Source organism: Agelaius tricolor, unplaced genomic scaffold, assembly GCF_023055355.1.
Source record: "Agelaius tricolor isolate 1412-34295 unplaced genomic scaffold, bAgeTri1.0.p SCAF_15, whole genome shotgun sequence".
Taxonomy (NCBI): domain Eukaryota; kingdom Metazoa; phylum Chordata; class Aves; order Passeriformes; family Icteridae; genus Agelaius; species Agelaius tricolor.
Genome location: NW_027269275.1, coordinates 4711272 through 4728586, shown reverse-complemented (window position 1 = coordinate 4728586; position 17315 = coordinate 4711272). Strand labels below are relative to the sequence as shown.

The following is a 17315-nucleotide window of genomic DNA, read 5'->3' as shown; positions in this document are numbered from 1 at the left end:
TGGAATCCCCTTGGTTCTGCACAGAGCACTACAGGCATTTCCATGCAGCTAGAACACTGTACATGGTATTTATCAACAAGGAAGCATCCTCCCTCATGCTCATGTGGCTGGTGCTGATGCTTCTGCTGCCTCCATCTGCTCCTTTGGCACTGCCATGACCAACCCTCTGCTGGGAGGGGGCACAAGGGGAGCACAGTCCCAGCATTCAGGTGGGAAGAGGAACAAACTTGTCACTTCATAAAGGATGGAAGGAAAAGGTCATTATCTGACACTCCCAACCAAGCCTTGGCTCTGGAAATACAATGGGATTTCTAAGGCAGCACATAATACATAGTTTGGGACATATTCAGTGCTGTAAATTGTATCTAAAAACATATTTTTCAAAAATCCTTGGCATTGCCTAGAGTGCAGTTCTCCTTGTAGTTTCTTTTTTCATTACATCAGGAAGGAATTGCAATGCCTGTGCTGGATGTATACACTGTGCTTTAGGATTCATACACCTTTTAAACCAGCAGGATGGCACAGACTCACACACTCACACAGACACATTTTTCCTATACAGTTAATACATCTGCATGAGCCAATCCGTGTGGTATAAAAATGCAATTATTAGCAGGAGGGTTAGGCTGTACTTTTCCTTGTGGATATCTTCAAGAGACCAACCCCACCAGGCAGAGGTGAAGGAGAAATGTTATTCCCTGTGAGAGCAGGTGTTCCTGATCAGCCAGACCTTTCTGGGTGAGAAGGTTCAGTTCTTTGGTTTACTGAGACCCACCTATACAACTGCTCCCTATGCCTGGTTTTAGTGTGAATCCATCTTTTCAAAGCATTTCTAAAGCCACAGATGTTTTTTTTTTCTGATGACCATGGAGCTATGCACAGGAAAACAACTGCATTTGCATGTATCTATTTAAAAGTTTATTTTTATCTCTTTTTGTCACATTCACATTTTCTGAAAAATGCCTTCACCCAGGATTTTTCTCCTGAGAAGGCTCAGAGAAAAGGAAACCAATTCTTATCTCATTTGCTTCTCCTGTGTTGTGCTCATGTGGAATGTGTTTGGAGATTGTTTACCCACAGGTGATTGTTCCATTGCATTCTGCTGGGAGTTGTTTTCACTCTTTGGCCAATCAGGGCCAAGCTGTGTCAGGACTCTGGAAACAGTCAGGAGTTTTCATTATTATCTTTTTAGCATTGTGTCACCATCCTTTCTGTATTCTTTAGTACATTTTAGTGTAGTATTCCTTAATATAGTATCATAAAATAATAAATTATCCTTCTGAGAACATGGAGTCAGATTCATCATTCCTTCCTGCCATGGGGCACCCCATAAATACAATATCTTTTGACCCTGGAATTTGGAGTCCACCTTTCTCTGCATACTGAGAGAAGCAGGTTCTGTGCTTTGAATGTTTGTGTAAGAAAAATTAATTATGAAACTTAACTATTGAAACCCACAGCATCATCTCCATTCATTCTGCTGGGCTCTGGAACCAGCATGTCTGTGGTGTGGGCAGGGACTGATGGGAGAACAGGACTGTGCCAAACATAATCCAAAAACATTATGCATTTCTGTAACCAGATGGTTACCCAGCAGCTTAACACAGACAGTGAAATCCTTTCTTATTATTGCTCACCACACAGAGACAGATAAAGATAACAGGCCTGGTAGTGCCATGCTGAAAACTCAGTATGAGCTCTTCCCACATTGCACTTTTATGACTCTTTTCAAGTTCCTCTCTTCTCTTCAAAACAAAAGTGTTCTTAAAGTTTGATGTTTGAGCATCCTATTTGTGTTTCAGTGTATTATTATACATGACCAAGGATTTTAAATGTGCATTTCTCTGACAAGTATGAATTGTGATAGGTTTTAGCATTCACATCTTACAGTCTGGCTTCAAGCTCTTCTCACACTTGATTTGTATCTTGTGTCTTAGTGGATAACAAAAAAGCACTTTCATATGAGCTATGCATTTTATGCAGATTCTTTTTTTTTTTTACACTGAACTCCATACTCGAAATCAAAATTGCATATAAACAGTACATGCCAAGCAGCCAAATCAATACCCAAATAATAACTAAAACCTGTTATACTTTCAAGAATATAAGAGAAATTAATATAAAGAGCATTACGAATCCTTTGAAGCACAACAAAAGGAGCCATAGTTAAAATTTTAACAAGTTAGAATCATTAGCTAAACAAATCCTGACAGCCTAGCTTTGCACTTCCAGTCACACATGCTCAGAACAAAGGCTTGATATGTGAGGCAACTTTAATAGGTCCCTCTGCATATGACTAATTTTTCCTCAAACAGTCATTTTTTATTTCGTATTTTCCTCTGGATCCTGAAATGTCACATTTTATTAATCTGTGTCACTCATGTGGATTGTTAAAAGAACAGACTAGCACTGGAGGAAGTGCTTCTCATCATTACCATACGTATGTGGGATGACAAAGGAATGTGCTCAAATTTGGAGTAACAATTATTAAAAGTAGAACAAGCAAGAATAGACTATAACCTGTTTTCCTTTAACCAATTCCAAACTGCTCTTGGAGAAATGGCAACAGCAAGAATTGGTCCAGAAAAACCCTGGTTTGCCTTTGCTCCCTCAATTCAACACAAAATGGGGTCAAATTCACTGGCCCCTGCACCAGCTGTGCCAGAGCTGAGTCCATCTCAACAAAGAGCCAAAGATGATAAAAATGGGCATTTGTTTTTTATTCCTTTTAGGTCAAGCTCCCTGTTTGAGTGAAAACATTTCCCAGCATTCACAGAATTAGCCAAAAGCACAAACAATGCATTTTGAATGAAGTGACTCTCCCTTCAGACAGCACTGGCTGAGGTGACCTCTCAGACTGTAAATCCCCATGCAGAATTCAACATGCCCACATTGTACCTTCATGAAGGTACAGCACACATTTGGGACAGGAAGGGGCTGAGAAAGGTGTTCAGGTTTCTGAGAATAGAAATCTGTTCTAAATGATGCATTTTAAATGGCATATCCATTCTCTTAATAGCCAAGGGCAATTATAAATTTCTTTTAACAAAAACAAGGAGTAAAAAGAAGAAGCTGTAGAGAAAAAAAAAATAGAAATGTGAGGATTTGAATATACAAAAACTTAATTGAAAGTTGTGTAGAAGATGTTATCTCCAATTCCAAAACATTTGCCTGAGGAACAGGCAGTACAAACACTGTTACACAGCCTATCCCAAAGAGGAAATAAAACCAAACAAACTACTGAAATAATTATCACAGCTCAGTTGTTTACCAACCTGCTCCAACCAAACCAAAATATAATCACAAAAATAAAATAAACACACTGCACTGGCAGAAAGACTGGGTTGCAGAAAAAAGCAGGGTACCTAAGGTTATAGCACAATATTTAACAGTTTACATTCACTAGGTGTAAATATATTTCTATTTCTAATTGATAGCACAAAGCAGTTTATCAGTAATTATCTCCTTTAACTGCTCACATCCACACTGCAGCTTTGCTGTCTGTGCTTCACAGAATTATCTCTTCTTAAGTCCCAGCTTTACTCAGTGAATTCTGAGGACCAGATTAAGTCTGAGGAGTAGCTGGATTGAGTAAAACAGAAATCCTCTTCCTCTCACAGAATGCAAAGTTGCAGATGGACACTGAAAATGCCACTGAGAGCTTTCCTTGGAATTGATTTAAATTAGGAGGCTCTCCAACTTTCCAATGGTTTCCTAATGAAGTGCTCTATGAATTGTGGCCTTAAATGTAGATGTTTAGAAGCTGAACATGTCAAGACAGTAATGTAGCAGAAAAATGAGGTAATTTTATAAAAGATACTTTGCTATATATTATGACACAGCTACCATGGAGCATAAATGGCATTTGACCCTAACTCTATTATAGTTGCTTCCCTGATATTCATTTGGACATCTGTCTGAGGAGAAAGTACAACAGATAGATACAGGCAGAGATGGAGATCTAAAAAAATAAGCAGACAGTGTTTTTCTTGGTACCATCACACGAAGATTAAACAATTTAGGCTGAAAAGATGAACACATAATTTCCCCAGTGTGCCTGTTTTACTGGCCATCACACCAGGCAAAAAAAGAATGAGAGTTATACAGATGCCAGGGTCAGATCTGAAAACCCGTTCTCATCTTCCTCTGAAGAAGACCGAGAGGAAAACAAAGGGAGACTTTTAGGCCAACCTAAGATTTGATATTTTTTTTCTGTCAAAAAATCTTACTGCAGTACTTGAAGTGTATTCAAACCAGACTGGTTTCCCACCCAGGATTGTGGGGTAGAGAGTCTAAAATTAAATTGAAGGTTATATAAAACAGGCAAGCCCATGAGTGTTCCTGGCCTTGGCTGAACATGTGCAGAGCAATTTGGCAATTATTCAGCTACATCTGCATTTGTGGCACACCCTGGAACAGCCCAGTGCTTACCTGCAAGAGGTTCTGATTAGTGACATATTGTTTGCAATCTCCTTGCAAGGAGCATTGTGAGCAAAGCTGTGTTTCTCCCACACACACATATGGTTGCATAGACAGGAATTAAGAAAATATCTTTCTTACCTTTCTCTGGCTCTCCACATGGCAAGCAAGACTTTCTAGAGAGGAGGAGCAAAGAAAATAATTAGATATCCAAAAATGAAAACACTGATTTTTATCCTCACAGACCAGGTGATAAACAAGGAAACTCATCCCTGTATATTGAAACATTTTTACTCAAAAGTTTCTCACAAATCAAAGAGTGCAATTATGCTTAGACAACCCTTACAATGGTCCATTAACCCATCAGTCTCATCTGGGAAGATGATTTCCCAGCCCCAGATCTGGCAATAATGCTGAGACTGTGAACAGAACATAAAAGCCAGGCCTCTCAGAAATGAGACATTACAACAAGCATAAAGGCTGTTAGGCTGATCAACAGCAAATCCCTTGAGACCCATGGCTTCTAAACTACAACTGGAGTAATTTTAAGTTCAAGTTGTATTTGGAACTAGCAGACACTTCAGTCTGACTTATTTCATATTTATTCCTATTCCAGGTGTGAAGATGGGAGAATGACTTTTGAACCAGGCTCTATTGCTTGCATAGTAATCTTCCATTTATTAAGAAATATCAATTTAAAGAAAAATCATTTTCTGTGAAAAGTTAGATTTTAAATTGAATTTTAATCTTCCTGCTCCCACCTTTGAGGCTCTACATAACTCTGCTCCTCACTTCTCACTTGATTTAGTCTCTTCTCTGATCACATTTCACCCATATCACCCCAAAAGCAATTTAACATAATCAAGTGTCCAGCTACCCCAAAGCCACATCTACAGTTGCCTCCCCCTTCTTCAACAAAATATATTTTATTTTAAAAGCTCATCTTCTCACACTATTGTCCCCTCCACCTTCAGCCTCAAGAATTGCAAAGATCTACTTTGCAATTTTTTGGAATTCTCCATGTCATCTATTTATCTAATTTCTTCTAGATTTCATTAAGCCAGGCATTGCCTTCACTCCTAAACAGCCAGGTTGCTTTGATCATAGTAAAATTTCCTCAGGGAAGCAATTGCTGCTTTCACTTACTGTTATATCTTGCCTTTAAAAACAACAAGGAGATAGATTGGGGCTTAAGATAAATGATTGAGTGGCTCATATTTTATAAAAGCCAGTTTACTTAACACTAATAGTGAAGAGGTGTTGACAATTTAGGCAACAATTTACAAGGGTGGAATGAAATCACTATGATTTATCCTGGTGCTTTTCTGTGCCCATAATTCTGGAAGTTACAGGTAAGTCTGTACCAGAGGAAAGGAAAATACAACCTGGATGTGTCAGCATTTCCAGGACTAAAATACTGCTTGCAGATATAGCTGGAGATAAAAATGCACTGCTGGGGTTGGAAGGGCTCCCCAGACACTGCCAAACAAACCTTGGCATGACTTCCCTACACAGAGCTCACCCCAACAGGGAATAATTCCCCTTCTCAGGAGGGCCTGAAACAGCAGCTGAGGATAAGGAGCTCCATGGTACAGATTCTTCACATTTTAATCCTTGTTTTAATGTTTACCATTAACTCAGAATAAGCCACTGTCCTTCCACTGCTTGGTGAACAACATTTCCAAGCTGTTGTACCAGGTAACTGTGGGAGATTACATTTACACCAATTCCTTTAGTCCATTTTCTCTCTGTAGGCATCTCTGTGCCACACAGCTTCAAGAGGCAAACAGAAAAAAGCTTTGCAACCTCTCTGGCAAAGAATATTTTTGGTAAACACATTGCAGTAACGTGAAGTGTCAGGAAATCAAAGACTTCCTGAGCAGCTCAGCAAACATATCTAAAGAAATCCAAAGTACTGAGGATGAATCCTTTACAAGATGGGAAGACCCTTCTTTAAAAACCTGCAGTCTGAATAAAGTCACCTTCTTATCCTGAATGCCCTTCCTGGTAAGCATAAAAAGCACAATAAGAAATAAAAGGTGTTGAAGTTAAAAATAATTCTGTCTCATCTGTGATAATACTTTCACATGTAATTAATATTTGAACATATAGAGGGTTGTTAAAAGGTTTCACTACTTTATATATACACATTTAAGGAACAGAACTGCTCCTTCATGACCCAGGCAAAGGTATAATAGGTAAAATGTAAATCAAATGAGTACCTTGATATTAAGATTCCTCTAGGAAGATAAATTTAAATGTTTTTAAATTCATATAATTATATGGCATTCCTAAACTCTCACTATCCCCAGGAGATATCAATAACCTCCCCAAAACCTCTCTGACTCAGCCTTGTATTGAGTGGGACCTGATCTGGTCTGGGTTAACTGGGGTTAATTAGCACAACCAGGGGGCACACCAAAACCACTGAGTGCTGCCACCTGGTACTCTTTAATGCTTTCTATTCTAAACCTGAAAATGAGTTACCACTGCCCATGGACAAGCTGGGAATCCTGGCTCTGTGCTGGAGTGTTAAGTACTCCTTTTCATTAAGTTACTACACAAAAAAGTGAATAAAAGCCTTCTGAGCTTGGCCAGTCATGACTTCTCCCCTGGTATCAAGGATATTCTCCTTTCTACAAACAATTTCTTCTCAGGAGCCCCTCCTCACTGGCAAAATTTAACCATTTGTAAGTTTTGGAGGCTCATTTTCACCTGTCATTCCCCATGATGGTCACTTCCTGGGTGAGATGAGACTTTTCTGAAAAACTTCTCATCCTAAGACCTTAAAAGAAAATTTTGGTGTGTTGTTTTCAAATTATCTGCAGAATGGCAGGTTTTAGAAAGGCCAATTTTAGGAATGGGGAGTCAATCCAAGTTCACTCCCTGGAGAGCTGAGAGCTATCTACAGTGGACATAACTTCAGGGAGTAAATTTACATCATTCACTCCACTTTGATGCAGATTTTAGAACTTTTCCTTCAATCACTACTGTTCTTGAAGCTCCAGTCACAGACATATCTTAACCTTATGAGGACTGAAATATTTTTTCATATGGGCTGAAACAACTAATTTTTTCTACCTTTTTAGCATGTAAAACTGTATTTAAAGTACAAAATCTGAAGCAAGCCTACTCATTTAACAGCAACTTGAAAGGCACAAAAGACTCAGGAAAACAAAATTAATGAAAAAAAAATCTGTTAATTTTGAGCAATTACCAGTCAGCAATAGGAAAAAAAACCCTCATCTATTAAGGAATGTGCCAGCTAAAGACACCCCAAGAACCCCTCATCAGTACATTCAGGGGGAAGAGCTGCCCCCATCTCATTGAGCAAGGGCACAGCCCCAGCTCTCCCTAATTACACAGCACTCAGCCAGCTCCTGCACAGCCCAGCGTGTTCCTGGTGACAGCAGCAAACAGGGGCTGATGGAAACTGCTAATTTAGAAATTAGGCACCAAAAATAGAATCTTAATCTGCCACTCCAGCGGGTCTGACAGCAGAAGGGATCCATTAATCTGAAGTTTCCCAGAGCAGCCAGTCTGGTCTCGGCCAGGGGTGCGTGACAGGCAGGTTATGGATGAGGATCTCAATGCTCCACCATTCCATGGACTTCTGGGAATATCCTGCACTTCATTCTGTCCCAGATAGCTTGAGAAACAAAAATGTCCCTTCAATCTGGTGCATTTAAGCTGAATCTTACTTGTCTTTTGGTGCAAATCTGTTGGCTGTCTGTCTGTTCAGTCAGGGTAGATGACTGAATGACTAATCACTAATGACAGAAACACCTTTGTAGGGACTTTGTGCAGCCTGAGCTCAGCAACAGGAAAAGAACCCAAAAATTATCCCTTCATTGCCAACATTGAACACTGAAAGAGTCCTGTAACTTTGGATCTCTGCAGTGCAATAGTTCTGAGAGGAGTGGGCTCCAGCCCATGGACAGGTCTGCACAAAGATTCACCTTCCTGCTGTGGCAGAGCCTTACTGCAGTAATTCCAGAAAATAAATTCAGAGACCATCAGGAATGAGTGATCCTAAAGCAGTTATATTGGTTTGTTAAACATGTCTTTGACTGGTGAGGTGATGCTATATTTTAGCAACACTGAATTCTTGTTCCAAGGAACAAATACACACACAGCTACTTCGGGTAACACTAGGAACACACTCCTACAGTAAGCAATCACTAATATTTAACTGTATGGAATTTATTGTAAAATTAATATTAAACTAATTATTGTTGAAAACAGATCAATAAAAGTCCTAAGTTCCTTTGCTGTTTATTAACATACCATCATGTATAGTCCACTAATTAAAAAAATGTGTACATATATGTGCGTGCATATAAAAAATGGGGGTTTAATATATAAATATATTTAAGAATCTATATAACTACATATCCACTGTAGATATACACTCTCAGCTCTCCAGGGAGTGAACTTGGTTTCACTCTCCTTTCCTAAAATTAGCCTTTCTAAAAGGTGAAGGGTATTTCAAAGTGATGACTCCATTATATTGTTTCCTGCCTTTCTGAGGAAGGATGAAGGGGCAGTCTTCCTCCTCACCTGGGGATGGATAACTCTCCTCTTACTCAACTGCAGTTTCATATTGTTTCTCCTCTCCAGCACAAAAACCTTGCACAGAAATAATTCTTTGTGGTGTCTGAAAGAGACAGCCTCCTGAGACACAGAAAAGTGATTCACAAGAAGATGCATTCATAGGAGCCCCATAACAATATCTTGTTTCTGCACCCCCTGAGCCCAAGCTGTGGCTCTGCAGCCACCCAGAGCAGGGTGAAGCCCACCCCACCCCTCTGCCCCTCCAGCACATCAAAGTTAGAACAGCCTTCACTGCAGCCCAACACCACACACAGTGTTTGCCTTCCAATCCCTCTGCAAGTTTAGCCTAAATTCAATATGTTTCCACTGTAGGCTATGTTTACTGAAATAAAGCTACATTCAACTATGGGCAACCTGTCTTTGAACATATGCTGTAGGCAGCAATCTAGCAGAGAAATGGGCGACAAGCTGTGAGACTAAACTTTTATCATCGGCTCCATAAATCAAGATGAAAGCTATAGACTTCCTCCTGTGGACCTCACACAGCCTTGAGAAAGAAAGTTAAAATATTTAGATTGGAAGAACAAAATAATATAAAGAGAAGAGAAAAAAAAAATAACCCAAAGTGAAATTTAGTTGAAGCATTTGTCCAGTACTAAATAGAGTTCCCAAGAAAGCACATTTTAAGATATTTTTTTAAAGATATACTTGACATCAATTACTAATTAGTAAGATTAACGATGTCTGGACCATTCAAAAATTTTCTTTCTTCAGTCCCATTCATGTTGTTTGCACCGAATTTCCACTAAACCAACTGTACAGAAAGTTATACCAGCACAGCTTTAGTGCAGCAAGTAAGAGTCTTCTCAGTAATTAGCACCTGCCAGCTAATTAAGCAATCTACAGCATACCATATAGGCAGGTAATAGCACCTGTAGCCCCATAAACAATAAATCCATATAGATTCCATTAAGTTTCTAACACATATAAAATTACTGTAGAGAATAGGGTTTGCAGTGATGTTTTTGCACTAATAAGGAATACAAAACCACTTTGTGATCTCTGGGGAGGACTTCAAAATTCCTCAATATCTGGTAAAAAGAGACTTTTCAATTTTATTGAGACCCCACCTGCAGAGCTGCCCCAGCCTGGGCCAGCACAGGAGGGACCTGGAGCTGCTCAGAGAGCCCAGAGGAGGCTCCAGGATGAGCAGAGGGATGGAGCAGCTCTGCTGGGAGGAAAGGCTGGCACAGCTGGCATTGCTCACCTGCACAGGAGAAGCTTTGGCTGAGCTCAGGGTGGCCTTGCAGGGCCTGAAGGAGCCCCAGGAAGGATGGAGAGGTATTGTCCTCTTATTGCAAATCTTCCATACCTTCTGGGTGATTTCTCATGGGCATCTCCTCACAGCCAACAAACTCCAGCTCGCCTCTCACCCAGCTACCCCACTCTTTTATAGCACTCATCCTTATTGGACACAGCTGGGGCCTATTCAGGGCAGGGCTGTTCCTAATCTTTGGTGATTGGTACAGCTGCAACTCCTTAGGGGTGAGACAACCTTCTGCACTATCTTGATTTTCTCACATTGCATCCCCCTACAGAGAGAGACAATTGCCAAGGGCTGGAGGGACAGGAGCCAGGGAATGGCTGCCAGTGCCAGAGGGCAGGGCTGGATGGGATCTTGGCAATGAGGAATTGTTCCCTGGCAGGGTGGGCAGGCCCTGGCACAGGGTGCCCAGAGCAGCTGGGGCTGCCCCTGCATCCCTGGCAGTGCCCAAGGCCAGGCTGGACACTGGGGCTGGGGCAGCCTGGGACAGTGGGAGGGGTCCCTGCCATGGCAGGGGTGGGATGAATTTATCTTTATGGCCCCTTCCAATCCAAACCATTCCATGATTTTTCTTCCAAACCATTCCATACATTTTTCCTACCATTTAAGCTCTCCCTCCCTGCATGGCATTACTTCTTTCACATCAGAAGGATAAAAGAAATAACCTTACACCAAGCACTAGCACCACATCCAGAAGCAGCATGCAAAGGTAGGGTTTAGACTTCAAAATAAATAAATACATAAATAAATAATTCATCCCCAGGCCAGAGATGTCCTCTGAAATCCTCAGAGCAAAGCTCACCCCTGGTAACTCCTCTTGCCCTGCACACTCCACTCCCATTGATCTCACCAGGGGATCCTCTCAAAGTGAGAGCTGCTTATTAGAGCTGAGCTTCCATGTGCACATCTAAGAGGGAAATTTTGTCCTTCAGACAGACCTATGATCAAGACATAAATTTAGACCAAAAGGAAGCAGGAGTGTGTGAACCACTTCTGTATTTGCACAAGCAAACGGGGTAATGAGAGAGGCAACGTGAGTGCCTTGAAATGACCTTTACATCTGTGCACACCAAAACTGGGCACAGAAATGTGAAAAACATTCCTGTTTTACCAACAGCAAATACCAAATTATGGAGTTCATTACTCCAATCAGTAGAAAGAAAAATTATTGCAACAATTTTGCCCCTGTTTTTCAGCTGCTAGTTGTCATGTCCTCTCCTACTCTCTCTCTAATGTTATACAGGTTCCATTTTTCATTTAACCCTCCCAGTCTTGGAAATAATGAACCACAAAAAGTCAACAAGAGCCTTCATACTTACCACATTGTCTTGTAAAGGCATCAAATAAAAAAGAGCTTTAATATCTTTCTGACTTCCATTCCTGCCAAATGGCTCTGACAGAACACACATTTCAGAGACCTCCTGTATATTTCTTTTTTTTTTTGAGCTTTCTCAGTCAGAGATATTTAACTTAACCATCTCAGACCAATGGTGAAGTGCTCAAGAACTAAGTACAAAATATCACAATATTAATATTTCTGCCCTTTCAGAGCATTATGTAAGGCTTGCTTTATCTCCTGATATGGCCAGGACACACCAAAACTATTCCTATTATATAAAAAGGCAAATTTTCCTTATTTCATTTAAAGCCAAGACATTTTCCAAATTCAAATTAATATGCACACGCCTTGTATCCTCTCTGACACAAATCTATGCAATATACTATTCACAGTGTGCCTTTTTACCTACCTACAAATTCTTCTATCAGCAGATAAAAGAGAATTATTGTCAAATTCCTATTTTATCTTCCAACATTTGCCTAGTGGGAAAGCATAAAAGAGACAGGTGACCTCCTGTTTGGGGGTTTGGATCAGTGCTTAGCAATTCCCTGAGACAAATCCTACTTAAGGAGCTACATTCTTGTTTCTTTTTTTGTTAGATCTAAATATTTGACACCACTTTTAGAGCTGCAGGAGGTGGATTTACCTGTCAAAAAATTATAGGAAAAAAACCCCAAAGTGTTCCTAAAACTCCAGATATTTGAGTTTAATTTGAAATAAAAGTTGTGCTGAAATAAAATAGACAGATGTCTTGCTAATTCTGGTGTGCCAGGGCATGGTGTGCTGCTGAGGGGAGGAATGCAGAGATTCCAGGTGCTGGGCATTTGTGTGAATAAGGATGTGCAGAAGCAGAACATTTAACACTCCAGCATCTGCAGACAGAGAATTTCCAACCTCAGTCTTCAGCCAGCTGGACTGTAAACACTGGAATGCAGTGAGAGGGCTCTGCTCCACAGCCCCTGTGCCACCCCACACTGTGGCGGTGCTGGCCCTGCCCCACGGCGCCATGGAGCAGTTTCACAGGTTTGGAGAACAGTGACAGTGCCTGGCAGTGCTCACTTTGTCTCTGCAGACAGCCTCTGCCTCATCTCAGGAAGGATTTCTGAGGAAACTCCATGTGAAACCAAAGGACACCGAGAATAAGTGCAGGTCACAAAGCTCTGAGGATGTCCTGCTGCTCCTCCTTTCATCACCATGAACCTGCTACCCTCAGCAGCTACAGCTCTCTCCTATCTTTGCCAGCTGACAGTGGGGAAAAAAGATAGACCTTATCCCTACTGATGTTCCCAGCTGTCATCCAGCTGGAAAGATCCTGCCTTCACAAAATAAATCCAGTAAAACACTGGTTTTGGTGGCCTTGATGAAATGCCTGTGTGCTGTGCTTCTCCCCAGGCTGTGGGAGATGGAGATGCAGGGCTCTGCTGTGCTCACAGAGCAGCTCCAGGTCTGTGGCTGCACTGCAGGGATGGATCTGAGACAGGAATAAATTGTGGCCATGGCCTGACTGGATGTCACTGACTCAGGGTGACACTGTCATATTTGCTGGAAAAATCCCCTTGCCCAGGATCTTTTCCTGGGAAGCTCAGAAGCCTCAGAGAGAAATGAAAACAATAATTATCTGATTGCTTCTCCTGTGTTTCCTGCTTTGGAATGTGGTCTGGAGATTGTTTACCAACTGGTCATTGTTTGATTGGTTTCATGTGAATTGTTTTAACTTAATAACCAATCACAGACAGCTGTGTTGGGACTCTGGAAGAAGCAGTCACGAGTTTTCATTATCATTCTTGTTAAACCTTCTGCCTGTATGCTTTCTCTATTCTTTAGTATAGTTTAGTATAGCATAATAAAATATTATATTATATTATATTATATTATATTATATTATATTATATATTATATATTGTAATATAATAGATATTATATTATATTGTAATATAATACAGACATCATATTATATTGTAATATAATATATATCTTATATTGCAATATAATATAGATATTTTATTGTAATATATAACATAATATGATATATAATATAATATAATATAATATAATATAATATAATATAATATAATATAATATATAACATAACATAACATAAATAAATTAGCCTTCTAAGAACATGGAGTCAGATTCATCAATTCCTCCCTTCATCCTGGGGACCCTGCAAAGTCAACACAGGGGGAAGGGAGGTGCTGTCACTGCAGAAACAGAGAGCAGTGAACACACACAGGGAAGTCTGAATGATCCAGGCTAAAACAGTCCAAATCCTACAGCAGATTTGAGATCTCTGGTTTTCAAAGCAGATCTCAGTAAATCTCTGAGAGAGCACTGTACACATGAACAGCAAATCTCCACTAGAACCACACAGGAAAATGTAAATAGTAAATGATATAGTAAAATGTCATCGTGGAGCAGTTTGGAGAAGTATTCTTAGGTTTTAGTGCTGGAAATCAAAAACTTCAGCCCTTTGTGTTCTAAGGAAGAGAACTACAAGCAGCAGATTTAAATGCAGATAAAGCAAAGGTAACACCTGCTGTTACATCCTCAATTTCTTGAGAGGAAGCTGATGCCTACATCAGAGACAAGGAAACATTGACTGTACAGCTCTTGTAAGTGCTACAAGTGCACAAGAATTACACAGCCCAAGTGCAGCAGCAGGAAGGGAAAATCTGCAATTTTATTTAATAAAAACCTTCATGTTTATTAAAATCATACAGATCTTCATTTTAATTATTTTTTATCTCCTTCAAGTTGTCATCTTCCTGGACTTACAATTTTACATTTCTCTAACCCATTTGAAATGGATGATTTAGGAAACAAGGTGAGATAAAAAACTTGAAAGCAATAACATGATTCATCTGAATCAAGCTCTCTTATCCTCCACTCTGGTTTATGACTCCAGATGCTGCATCAACCACCTGGCCTCCTCCTTCCTCTGCTTTGGCCCTAACAGGATATATCAACATTTTGCTTGTGATTCTATTAAAGTTTGATGTATGAATGTTTTCCTATTTGGACGGGACAAATTCTTAGAGCTACGTAATGCATTTAACAAATCACATTACTTGGCTGAAGATAAGTTATTCTGGAGGATAGTTGATTTTATACCATTCCTACCTACAAAAAGCTGGAGAGGGCCTTCTTAGGGTGTGGAGGGACAGGACCAGGGAATGGCTGCCAGTGCCAGAGGGCAGGGCTGGCTGGGATCTTGGCAATGAGGAATTGTTCCCTGGCAGGGTGGGCAGGGCCTGGCACAGGGTGCCCAGAGCAGCTGGGGCTGCCCCTGCATCCCTGGCAGTGCCCAAAGTTGGACACTGGGGCTGGAGCAGCCTGGGACAGTGGAAGGTGTCCCTGCCATGGCTGGGGTGGCACTGGATGGGATTTAAGGTCCCTCCCAACCCAAACCCCTCTGGGCCTGTGATGCTGATGGCAGCAGGGGCCATTCTGAGGTACTTTCATCAACTCCACATAACATTTTTTCTTTACCCATTAACTCCATCAACACCTGAACCATCCACTGGGAATTATTCTCTCTACTCTACTCTTGGCTCTCTCACCCCACCTGAAATGTAAGACATCACACACTTATTCTCTCAGGATAATTTCTACTCTAGAAGACATGGGTTTGGTTGTGACTGTCATTTTGAATAATTACAGAATTCTTGTGCATTGTGATACATCCTGCCACTGGATGCCATGTTGTGCTTGGTCTCAGTTTGTAGAGGTCTCCTTGAACAGCTTTTTTGAATTCTAACCTGTGTGACACATTAAGGACATGGCTCAAACATGCCACGGTCACTGCACCAGAGACCTGCATCACCTGGGCCTGTGAGGAAGGTAATAGAGTGGGGTAGGGAGTACTGAAATCTGCTTCCAACAGCTCTTCCTGCTCCCCCCAGCCACTGCCCTCTCTCTTCTCCAGGCCTGAGTCCCTGGCAGGGTGTCTCAGCCCTGCTGGGGACAGGCCAGCCAGACTTTCTGCTGTTATCTCTCCCATCCTGAGACAACCCACAATTGGAGTTTAATTCTCTTGCTGTTTTGGTGACATTTGAATCTTTACTTTGGCAGCCATTACACCCAGTAAGAAGCAGTCAGTGTGTTTATAAAATATTGGTATGCACAAAATCACCAAGACAAGGGCAGCCTCTCTGCTGAACATGGCACTGAGAGTGACAAACCTCTTTAAAAATTCAACTCTTTTCTCCACACAATCCACACTGAAAACTCAGATCAACAATAAATACTTTAGAGTCAAATGTTGAGCCAACATGAATAATCCAGTGTGCACTGCAAAAATGAAACTAGGAGAGCAAATAAAAACAGTCCTTCAAATGATTATAAAGAGGAAAAGGTTGGGTTTTGTTTGGTTTTTTTAAGAGTGGAAAAGTAGGTATGTTAACCACACTCCCTAGGGATGGCAAGAACACGAGTGATGCAGAAAGGCTCCTCCTACTTTTCAAATAATTAAAATTTGGATATAAAAGCTTTGAAGAATCCAGGAAACGGGCACAACCATCACCCACCCCATCCTACCAGTTTGCCATTTTCCTCCTCCTCTCCTGCCCAGTATTCAGGGGAATAAACAATTCACTTAAACATGCAAACAGTTTTGTTCACTCTGAGTGGACACCTAAAATGTGCCAAAGAGCTTCCCAAGACAAACACATCCTTCCCCACAAGCTCCCAAGCCCTGGGCTGTGCAAAATGCTTTTTTGAGTGCATTCTGTGCAGCTCTCCTCTGGCACCAACAGCTTCCCACGAAAACACCATGCACTTATTACATCTTATCTCAGAAGAAAAGCCAACTTATCTACAGGCAATCCTGGGAGAGTTCTTTCATTATATTCATCTTTATGCATTTTAAAGCTCCATGCAGTGCACAGGTCAGGCTCAGCAAAGTCTTGGCTGCAGAGTCACAACAGCAGGACCCTCACTGGGACTTTAATTGCTGGCAGAACTCCTCGGCTCTCTTTCATATGGGCAACGTGGGGATATTTTCATAGTTAAATGCTGCCTTGCCTTTTGATCCTGCTCCTGCTGATGTTGCTGAGTGATAATGATCTGTGCATCTGGACTATTGATAGGTATAAAAATTAATAGCACAGTTAATGCTAGTTGGGAACTTTTATTTACTTTGACCTAAATTAGCAGAACAATGGAAATTTCAATGTGACTAAAAGGCAAGAAATTTAAAGGCAGTTTTAAAAATTACCTACAGTTAAATTTTCAAGCCTCAAAAATCTATTGAAACAAACAGACTGATAAGATTTAAAATAATACCAGACACACAGCTCACTTCTGATAAGAGCTTTTCCAATTATACTCACTATGGTGCTGCTACAAACATTTTCTATTGCAGCATGACTGTCTCTCCCCTTGTACAAAGCAAATACTTGGGTTGTGCTGAATTTGTCTTACATCAGTACTAAAACCAACACAAAAAGCTACTGCACAGGTCATTAATTTTTTGCACTTTATTTTCTCCTTTCACTCAGATAATCACTAAATGAATAACTAACAGGAATTTAAGTAAAACACTAAATTTGGGCCGCTGTACAAAATATGAGAAGAGACAGTCTCTAAGACACACAAGTTGGACATAAGATGAGGCAGAAAAAAGTGTCATGAAGGTCACTTTCACACTTGATTATGCATTTTATAATATGCTATATGCAT

General features: G+C 40.7%; 1 long non-coding RNA gene across 1 annotated transcript in view; it reads right to left on the bottom strand.

The window, feature by feature from the left end:
• LOC139596208 (uncharacterized) overlaps positions 1–17315 on the bottom strand; it is a 182068-nt gene that overhangs the window by 143511 nt on the left and 21242 nt on the right. Inside the window, exon 3 of the long non-coding RNA XR_011681274.1 lies at positions 4561–4595. This is a non-coding gene — a long non-coding RNA (uncharacterized lncRNA). The remainder of the gene's footprint in view (positions 1–4560; positions 4596–17315) is intronic.